The following is a 7,135-nucleotide window of genomic DNA, read 5'->3' on the forward strand; positions in this document are numbered from 1 at the left end:
TGCTGAACAGGCTACAGCAAACAATCAATCTTTGGATGAATGTGTCCAGCACAGTTAATAATGCAAATGGATTTGCAAATGTCATGTCTCCCGGGGGAAAAACGCATAACAATAGCTTTCAGTACAATCTATTCATCATCATGATGGTTATGAGATGCATTGCAATCAGATCAACAAGGAGGAGGTTGAAGCCATTGGCTAGCCTAATTGTGAGGCATCAGTAACTTCTAAGAAATCTATATTCTGTGGATTTATTCTGTTGGCTATTGCCAACTTTAAGCTAGTTGCTCTATATAATATTTCTCCTTAACGTCTTCTCCACCTTCAATAGCAGCAAAAGGAGTCATGTTCTTCAAAAGACATGGCATTTTGGTTATATTTCTGGAACTTGCAGAAGTGCAAATAAACAAGTGAATTCAAAGCTATCAATGACGCAAACAGGTGTCAGCCATTTGATTTCTTAAAGCTCAAACGGAGACACTGAATGATTGGACTATCAACCGATGAATTCAGTTGCTGTTAATGGATTAAAAGAGAGGAAATCATACTAAAGATGGTGATGCCTTTCCCTGAGCACTTCATCAAGAGCAATAATAATGAAGCCCAAGCTCTCAAATCTCAACCAATCATGAGATGAAATGCAACCGTCACAAACTTGCCCTATGTAGTATTTGTAACCAGTTTTCCTGACAAACAATCAGATTTGGGATCTGCATTTCAATACCAACTTAATCACAGTGTGGTCTGGGTGTGAAAAATATTTCGCTCACACCCTGCACAAAAGAGAACTCATCTCTAGTTGAAAAGGCATGAATTCTCTCCCGTAGTTCAACAAGATCAGAACACAAATATGGACTTGTTTGTATTACATACTATTACGAACCAGTGGCCTATTGCGCCCTTGCCTAAGATACACATTGTATACAGCATTTTGAGATTCGCATACGGATCCAGAGCTATCCGGCCACACGGACCAGCACTGCCATCAACGAAAGCGTATCCTAGCTTGGCAGTTTACTCTGTATAATCAGCTATACTATATTTTGTCATCATCTAAAACAAGAGGGAGTTGCTCTTGGCCCAGCAGCTTGTGCCTTCATGGCTTTTGTTTGAGCAAGCAATGCATCATAGTCCTGGACATCGAAGGCTTATTGTCACTCATATGCACATGAAATCAAACACAAAACAAAAGCCAAATGCAATGAAAAAATTACCCTTTCTCAAATGCATCATCACTTGAGCTAAGTAGTTTGTCGGCAATCCCATAATCCATGGCTTCTTGAGCTTTGAGATATTGTGGTCGCTGGATGTCTTTAACAAGTTCTTCCTTCGGCGTCCCAGTTCCTTTTGCTAACAGTTCAATATAGTACTCAGTATTTGCATCCAATTCCCTGGCCTGAGAAAAAAGTTAGTTACGAAAATTGATGAAGGAAGAAAAAGGAAGGGAGAATGTAGGGGAGAACCTTGATCCACATATCTACTGCAGCTCCGCTTGATCAGTTGACTTAAGGCAAACATAATTTTGCTACAATCCAGAATCAAATTATTAGAACCTCATGCTCAAAACCCTCTACATTACTTGAAAGATGTGCCAAACCTATGGCCACATTGTTTGATCGAGCAATCAACAGGCTGCATGGGCTAGTCACTTATGCCAATGCTGTCAAAATAGATCAGCAAAGCAAACAGGTACAGGTTTTTCACAGGTTCTTTTATAAGAAATTAAGTTTATAAGGCTACGAGAAGTTAGGAGATGGATTAGCTGGGTGGAAAACAGATTGTGCGCCTTCCTGTAGGACCAGAAATTGTCAAATTGGTGATGAGGTCAAGCCACAAATGACCAGTGATAAACACTCTCCCATAACTGTCATACCACTTTCCTGACATCTGGCAAAATTTTAGGAGATAGAACTTCACCCGATTAGCCATTCACTTGTTCAGACACATTTTCTTTTTCTCAAGAATGGTACTTAAGCAGCCATATAGTCTCACACAGCTAGAGGACATGATGGTGAATATAATAATTTTAAACCATTCAAGTACAAATAGGTTCTCTAGTTATAAATAATTTTAAACACATTACTGTTCCCAAAGCTCCAAATTGCAAATGCATTTTCCAAAACAAGTCGTGATAATCCTTTTAAACTTAAAGAGAACTTTGGAGCATACTGAATGAGTTTGGCTGTAAAGCACGATAACCCTTGGCTCCAAGGGATAGAAGCATTGCTGCTTGACCATATGCCATGCCACAATTCACAATATAGATAGTTGATTTGCAGTACTTCAGGCATATAGAAAGAGATGCACAGGATAAGTTTCAATCACATTAAACAATTGATGAAAGAATTAACAAATAATTGAAAATATTGCATGCAGACATGCAACGAACACACACATTTAATATTGCTCCATAGCATAAACTTAAAGGTGAAAAAATAACTGAAAATCTTGTGTGCAGACACGCAACAAACAGACACACACACACAGATATTGGCGCATTAACTAAAGAGATCTTATAATAACCTCTGTGCAGAGAAAATCCTAGATTATGATACTTACAGACATGGTGTCTGCAATGGCAGACGCTTCAGTTTCAGATCCGACAGTCTCCATCTTCTCATTCTAAACAGTCAGAAAAGAAATTAGGGAGAATGATTGCACATATTCAACGACATGAATGTGATTTTAGACATAATTAGAACGCAAGTTGATGGCTTATCTAGGGCGACACAAACAGGTTACCAGAAAATGAAAAGAAAATAGGGGGGGATTCAAGTGCAAACCTGTGTCCGGATGAGTTTATATATAGATAATCCAAATACATGAATTGAGCAACAAGAAGCTCTGTGAAAGCTGGCACAATCTATCAAGATGTTACAAGTCAGACAAGCTGGCAAGATAGACCAACAATTCTAGTTGATATTGAGGATAGCAATGAGATATAAAAATAGTTGCTTACTGGCATTCCCAGGTAGCATATTCGAGCATCTAAGAGCAAAGAATGTAAATCCGGTGAAGCAGATTCAGGTCTTCAATATCCTCTACCCCCTCCACGGTACATGGTTACACTCATACTATATTTTGGAGGACGCCATCCATCATGCCTGATAGACTATACATCCCTCCATGGTCCAGATAGTTCTTTCTAGATGAGATGCTTTCCTGTCAACAAAGGAAAAGAAAAAATGCTCTCTCAGGACTGCCACTATATGATTTAGTTTCTTAGATAAACTCGACTTCCAGCATGCAATAAGAAAAATTACTGTTATGCAATTAATCAATACAAGATCATCTTGAAGCTAGAGAGGTGATCCAAGGAGTGATTTGATTAAGAAGAAAGAACCTCTGTGACACTTCCTGACTGATGACGAACGGGATCACCTTCAGTCATGAACATGTCCATTTGTGAAGGAGTAAGACCATCTTTATAATTTTCCATCACTGCAGAGGTTAAGATAAAGAGAAATGGAAGTTGGAATTTGAAGCTTCCAAGTATCAAATTCGGGGCTGCTGGGAAATTAACAAGTCAAAGACACTAGAACCATTGCAGCTCTCAAATTCTAATACAAAAGGCCACTTTGTATTCAATAAAACCATAGAAAGATAAGTGTCCCGATAAGAACAGAGACTGCAGTTAAATGGCATGAACCTGAAGGTCCCAACTTGAATAATTAGGAGTCGTCTGATTCAAAATAAGTGATCTGTATACTGCCAGCATAGCCTTAAAATCATCTCATCTCATCTCATACTAATGCAATTATGACTTATCGAGCTCATGGATGAGGGAAGATTGAAAGGCAGTCTCCGAATTATCAAGTAAATAAATGGCCAATGTTGCTGTCTTTTCCATTGAAGACTCTAATGCTTCTTTGGTTTTTACAAACTAATTTTCAAAAAATTATTTTTTAAAATTTTTTTTATGTTTGTTAACCGTTAAAAAAGTTATCAACGAAAAACATTTTTCAATTTAACTTGATTTTTAGAAAAATATTTTTCTAAAAAATTTGAGCGAAAAATACTTTTTGGGAGTTGTAAAAAATTTAGAAATATCATTATTTACTAATTATATTAAATTTAATCCTTAACCTTTTGATTGCTATATATATTTTGTTTTGAATATTTATTTTTTTAATTTCATCTCTTAAAATTTAATTTTTATATTAACTTTGATCCTTATTTTTATAATTGCTATTTATTTTTTTCTTATTATTTTTTTGTTGAAATTTTTTATCTATCAAATTTAGTCCTTATTCTTTTAATTGTTACTTATTTTATTTAAAATAATTTATAAAATGTTGATTATTATTATTTTAATTTCCTCACCTTTTATTTTTTAATTTTTTAGATTATTATTTATTTTATTTGAAATAATTTATAAAATTATATATTTTTTAATTTCATTCTCATTCAACTATTTAATTTATAAGATTTGTTTCTTATTATTTTAATAAATTTTTAAAAAATAAAATATTAATAAATTATTTTCCAGCTTATTTTCCATTACATAATTAAATATTAAAAACTATTTTTTAATTTATTTTTTATTATACTATTAAATATTAAAAAATAATTTATTTTTCTAAAATTTAATTTAAAAAATAATATTTTCTACCAAACAAACGATACTTAAAACACAAACAATTCTATCAACAAGAAAAACCAAAAAGCTATTAATGATTCAAAAATATAAACAAGGGCATGTTCCCATATTAAAAAAAAAATAAATCAATAAAGCTGACAATAACAAACTAAATTAAACAGCGCAGAGAGAGAGAGAGACTGACGTCCATCTTTGAGGTTTTCTTGTCTAAACTGGCTGGGAATATGATTCAGTGACTTCCCAGATGCAGTAGGGGACTTGCAAGAGCAGTGGCATCTTTGTTTTCTTGGAGTGCTTAATAAAAAGAGTTTGGAGCATGGGAGAAAGGAGGACTTGTTTAACCCAGCAGAGGAGCTGACCATTTCTGGGTTTGGAGCTGAGAGTGGAGAAAGCAGAGAAGTCGCCACACTATATGTGCACTGCAGACTGGAGCGACTGATTGCTGATTGCTCTTTGCTTGAAGAGAGACGTGATTGTGAAGCTTGAGGTTTTGGTGCATTGGGGTCTCGTTCTCTTTCTCGCTGTTTTTGTTCTTTATTACTGGTTGGTTCTGGAGAGTGAAGAGTGAGTACGTATCTGAACTTGGGTTTGGGCCTAACCCCATGTAAAGAGACTCGTCTAATTCAAAACAAACTTGGGTAGAAGAGCCTGCACTTTAGGAAGACCAACCACAGAGCTGCTTTGGACCCATCATTCTCACACACTTTGGATTATTACTATACAAAATATTTTTTATTTTATATGATATCAGCACACAGTAAAATAATTTAAAAATAAAAAAATTAACTTAAATCAAAAAATAAATTCAATATTTTTTGAAGCACTGCCCCACCACAAAAATAATTATCCACTTAGAGTTTATTTGTTTTTCTATTTTAAAATTATTTTCTAAAAAATATTTTAAAAATTGTTTTTATGTTTTCAAATATTTTTGATATACTAATATCAAAAATATTTTTTAAAAATAAAAAATATATTATTTTAATATATTTTTAATTAAAAAATATTTTAAAAAATAACTATTAATACACTTCTAAATATTTCTCTTACATCGTTAAACCAACCAAAAAAAAAAAACTATTGCAACAATTTGTAAGATTTTACAGAATAATTCGTTGCTTTTATTTTCTTTTTATATGACAGTGAATAATTCTTTACTTTCAAAGAAAGGAATTAGAGGTCAGGTAGGAGATACGTGGCATTTAATACTTAAGAGGCATTTAATACTTAAGATTTCTATTTAATTTAAAGATCTCATGTTCGAAAAATGAGAATTGTGGAGCGCAATTTAAGGATTTTTATTTTAAACTAATATTTTTTTATGTTATTGGATAGTTTTGGCGCTCAAAATGAACTTCGTGGATTTTTTTTCATAAAAAAAATAACTAAACTAAACTCTTTTTTTATAAATAAACTAAACTCTTCATAAGTGTTAAAAGAAATAGCCATTCCTTTACTTATATAAATAAAAATAAAATACATATTAAAAATATAGTTTTTTATTTAGTTAAAAAAACAAAGTTTTTTTTTCTCTTCTTTTATTTTGGACTTTTACATTATTTTAACAAAGATATATAAAAATATTTGTACTGTAATGTAAAATATTTATACCGTAAAATATTATTTTGATTTGAATAATTAAAGTGATACTAAATTAATTAGATTGAAGAATAAAAAATCAAATTCTTATAAATAAATTTTCTTTTCAATACTAAAAAACAAATTTAAAAAATTGAAAAATATATTATTTTAATATATTTTTAAATAAAAAATAATTTTGAAAACAATATTTATCACCGTCTAACAAACATGTAGAAATTGAAAACCGTTTAAAAAACAAAGGAAATCCTTATTTTAATCTTTTTTTGACCAGAAACCAGGTCAGCTTTCAATTTCTGCTGCTGCTTCGTGTAGTTGAGGGCTCAAATTTCGATCATCTTAGAAAAAATAACTACAAGTCAATAATGTACAGCCGTTCCAGGCTTCTGGTTTTGGTTGTGGACAGTACTGGAGAGTACAATGGGTGCCTTCGACAAGTTTTGTTGGTTAAAAAAAAGAAGAAGAAAAGATTGATTGAAAGGGACTCGGGCTCTGTGGAAAACGACCAGGCTAGTTCTTGAGCAAAGCTGCGAAACCTAGTTTTAGCAGGCTGTTGTGAGCTCATGAAGGGCTGGTGGATTCCTTTTCTTTCTATGGAAATGCTCGGCTGGATTTAGTTCTTCTTGTTCAGCCATCCTCCAGGTTCAGGCATCTACAGGCGTTCCATTTGCAGCGCCTCCTCAGCAGTCAACAAGATCTCCATTCTCTCCCTGTGAATTGGAAAAGTCGACGTAACTGATCAAGATCTACCAACATAAAGGGAGATAAGTACCCATTAAAAAAAAAGGTGTGCTGTGTAGACGCTGTAAAATATAGCCTGCTGGTCTTTGTATTTGACTTCCACTAATTCAAGTTCGGCATGGAAAAACTATACACGGATCTGGGGCAGATCGGCCTCCCCCCATTTAGCACAATATCGAGACAAGTGGTCACATG

At 33.3% G+C, this 7,135-nt stretch overlaps 1 protein-coding gene and 1 pseudogene across 1 annotated transcript in view; one reads left to right on the forward strand and one right to left on the reverse strand.

The window, feature by feature from the left end:
- The window catches only part of LOC105129818 (ankyrin repeat domain-containing protein EMB506, chloroplastic-like), a 2,310-nt gene extending 1,995 nt beyond the window's left edge, over positions 1–315 (forward strand). The window contains exon 8 of the mRNA XM_011032050.1: positions 1–315. The gene's annotated coding sequence lies outside the window, so the exon portion shown is untranslated.
- Positions 316–523: 208 nt separating this feature from the next.
- The window catches only part of LOC105129878 (ATP-dependent Clp protease proteolytic subunit-related protein 1, chloroplastic-like), a 7,272-nt pseudogene continuing 660 nt past the window's right edge, over positions 524–7,135 (reverse strand).

This window comes from Populus euphratica, unplaced genomic scaffold (assembly GCF_000495115.2).
Source record: "Populus euphratica unplaced genomic scaffold, PopEup_1.0 scaffold34.1, whole genome shotgun sequence".
Lineage (NCBI taxonomy): Eukaryota > Viridiplantae > Streptophyta > Magnoliopsida > Malpighiales > Salicaceae > Populus > Populus euphratica.